Source organism: Choloepus didactylus, chromosome 18, assembly GCF_015220235.1.
Source record: "Choloepus didactylus isolate mChoDid1 chromosome 18, mChoDid1.pri, whole genome shotgun sequence".
NCBI lineage: Eukaryota > Metazoa > Chordata > Mammalia > Pilosa > Megalonychidae > Choloepus > Choloepus didactylus.
The window spans coordinates 41,692,153-41,695,871 of NC_051324.1; the positions used below are offsets into that span (position 1 = coordinate 41,692,153).

General features: G+C 34.2%; 1 pseudogene; it reads left to right on the plus strand.

Annotated features, from left to right (window-relative positions):
- Positions 1-1,935: 1,935 nt before the first annotated feature.
- Positions 1,936-2,666, plus strand: LOC119514102 (annotated as a pseudogene).
- Positions 2,667-3,719: the final 1,053 nt, after the last annotated feature.

The window sequence follows — 3,719 nt, forward strand, 5'->3', positions numbered from 1 at the left end:
CTGCGATGCATGAGAAACAGGTGTTGTTGAAACCACTGAATTTGGGGATTATTTGTTACACATTATTATTGCAAGAAGACCTGACCAATACAGCTTTTTACCAACTTTATGACTAGTCTTACATTCTTTAATTAGACATACCTCTCATATTTTGTCTAGAACTTGTATCTAAGCATCTCTTTTCCCCGACTAAAGAGGACTCTTCTCTCTAAATAATTATTTGAACTGCCATTATTTGGGGCTATTTTTCTTGCAACAGGTTTAAAATATATTTTGTAATGTATTTGTAATTCATCAGAGAAGTTTAGTAGACACATGACCCAATCAAATATATTGGGAATTAAGTGCACTTAATATATTTTAAGCCATTTGCAATGTTTAAGAGAATATTATTTTTATGATTCCCTTGTTTTATCCCAACTTTTTAAGTTTACCTGCAGTAAACTTAAACTTACAGTCACATTTTATAAGAATGCTATTATTGTATTAAAATGGTAAAGAATGCATACCTGCTGTTATACAGAGTGTGAAGAAATAGGCACTCTCCATACACTCTAATACTTGGAGTACATATTTTTTGGAAGTGGTAAGCAAAGTGGCTCTAGTCACACCATAAGGTACTTGAAAGCATTCAGTCCTTATTGCAAACTACACCCAGAATAGGGTTTGCCACATATTTGGCATTGAGGAAATGTTTGATGAATGAAAAAAATGTATATGCCTGAATGTTGACAAGGCTATAACCCTCTCAGGCTGATTTCATTGACTTTTCTCCCTCCCCCTTGTTTACCTTCTCATGGGAGTATAATTGTACCTATAAATACACTAGAGGCAGGGAAAGGTGTCAGAGACAATGAAAAGGAAAGGGCTGAATGATTCACTGATTAATCTTTTCACAGACTATTGATTGAATATCTAATAATATGTATCAAAATTGAAAATGTGCATGAAATTTGCCTGGTACAATCAGAAAATTTTCAAAGATGTTGGCTCTTCTCTAGTACGTCCAAACATGTCTGCATCTATCACTTGTGTTGTAAGCTTACAGGGATATTCATTGTAGACTTGATTATGCCAGTGAATAATTATAAACGACATAAAATGCCTCACTATAGGTAATTGGTTAAATCTATCATGGAGTATACGTGTAATGAAATACAGCATGTCTTATATTTAGTAGGAACTCAATAAATATTGCTGACTTAATGACTATAGCCATTAAAAACAAGGATGTAAATGTATTTTTATTGACAATGAAAAAAGTCCACAATATATGAAGTAAAACTAACAGATTACCAGGCAGCATGTACAATATAATTCTATTTCTATGGGTAGAAAAAACATCATGCATCTCTCTCTCTCTCTCTCTCTCTCTCTCTTTCTATATATATATATATATATATATATATATTTACCCAAATGTTAATAGTTATCATCTCAGGGGAGAGGATTTTGTATTATTTTTCTTTTTTTATGTTAATGATTTTCCATTACTTTCTGATTTTTTCATGAGGACAACAGATATTTTTATAATTATAAAAACAAAAAAGAATAATTTTGAAAACCCTAGTTATTTATGAAAAGCATTTGGGGATGGATGATGTGGAAACACAAATCAGCTACTAGTAAATTTGATAAAGGATAGTGAATGGGATAATTCCCAAATGCCTGGTTTGTAATGATGTTTATGGGTGAATTCACAAGTGTAAAACATGGGAAAGGATTTGAAAAACATAGGTTATTTTTTTAAATAAGATCCACATTTCATGTTGAATTCAACCTTTATACATTCTCTCTGTCACAGTTGATCACTTATTATACAGAACATGTTGGAGAGGTTGCCTTTGAGCATTATTCCTTAGACCATTGAACAGAAAATAAATACTAGAAAGAGATAGGTAGAGGTCATATTAAAACTACATCAGGGTGGATAACATGGAGCTGAGCAAGATGACAGCTCCCAAGAACGCTCCAAGAGATGCCTTGGTGATGGCACAGATCCTCAAAGATATAGGAATTACAGAGTACAAACCAATAGTTATAAATCAAATGTTGGAAATTGCTTTCTCACATGTGACTACAATTCTGGATGATACAAAAATTTATTCAAGCCTTGCTAAGAAACCTAATGTTGATGCCGATGATGTGAGACTGGCAATCCAGTGTTGTGCTGACCCATCTTCTACCTCTCCTCCCCCAAGAGGTTTTTTACTGGATATTGCAAGGTTGAAAAATAAAACCCCTTTACCACTGACAGCTACCTGACAGATACTGCTTAACAGCTCCAGACTATAGGCGGAAGTCCTTGATTAAAAAGGGACCTAACCAAGGAAGACTAGTTCATGGTTAGGTGTTGGTGCTGATAGGAGCAGACCTACCACTCCTACTAAAGTGGCCCCATAAACAGTATTTGTCCCAAATAAGGTTGCAACTCCAGTGCCAGTGACAAGCCAAAGATTTACGGTGCAGATTCCACCTTCTCAGTCCATACCTGCCAAACCAGTTCCTACAACAACTGCAGTTCAAAATGTTCTAAGTAATCCTTCAGTGATTAGACCCCAAAATATTCTTATTACCACCAACATGGCTTCATCACAGAATACTGCCAATAATCAAATCCACTGAAGAGAAAACATGAAGAAGATGATGACAATGATACTATGTAAGGAATGTAGTCTAGCCTAGATGCATTTCAAAAGTTTAGTTGGTTTTGAGCCCAGTACATTGAATGAGAACATTCTAGATATTCTCAAGTTATATCTTAGAAAACTTAAACATAGCTGAGATATTTTTCACATTAGTTAAAACTGTTAGATTTCATTAGTAAGAGTAAAAATGTTGGGCTTTAAATACAAAAAGCAATTGTTTCTAAAGACTTTCGTTAATGCCAAGTCCTACTATGGCAAATTCTATTTTTGGAAGCAGTTTTCTGCCATGTATCACTGATAGTAGCACTTACGTTTCAATTTCTAAAATAGGGTCAGTGACTAATTTTTAACAGCACAATTTCTAATTTACATTTAAATACCTACTTTCTTTGTAAGGTAAATAGTCACCTTTATTGTCACGAAATTCTTTGACCAAAACTCTCAATTTAGGAAACATTTCTGAGACTGATTTAGAGGAATTCTAAATCCGTTTGAATGTATTTGTTTTTGGTGTTTCCTAACTTCCCACTTCCTCTCAATACCCTTTCTAGATCCCATTCGTTTTCTGTACCCCCTATAGGCTTAAGTTTCTCCCTATTCCTCTTAAATTAAAAAAGCCAAAACAGGAAATTTTAAAGTATCATTCCTGATACTACAGTTGAGTATCGTTTCCATATTTGTAAAACATGTACATGCCTGATGTTGTTTCACTTAAATCAAGTCATATTTGCTGTTTTTCTCTATATAAGAGAGCAGTTTGGTTTTTCCCTTGCCTTCTGTGCCTGTTGACTTTTACTCTGCTTTTGACATGTAGTCAGTTACATTCAGTTTCAGTCTTTTATTCCAAGTTGATAACTATACCCATTCCAGAGTTCTAAATTTAACATAGAAGATGTAACAGCTTATTAAAATCTGCCTTGAAAAGTATATTTACATTGGACCGAGGAAAAACCACTGTAGAGCAACCGTTTTCTCCCTTTCTAGCACATGCAATGTGCTTTGATTACCAGTGCTTGAACCCTCCTATTGGAATAATTCAGATCCTTTTTTCTCACTTGTTGTTGAGGATGT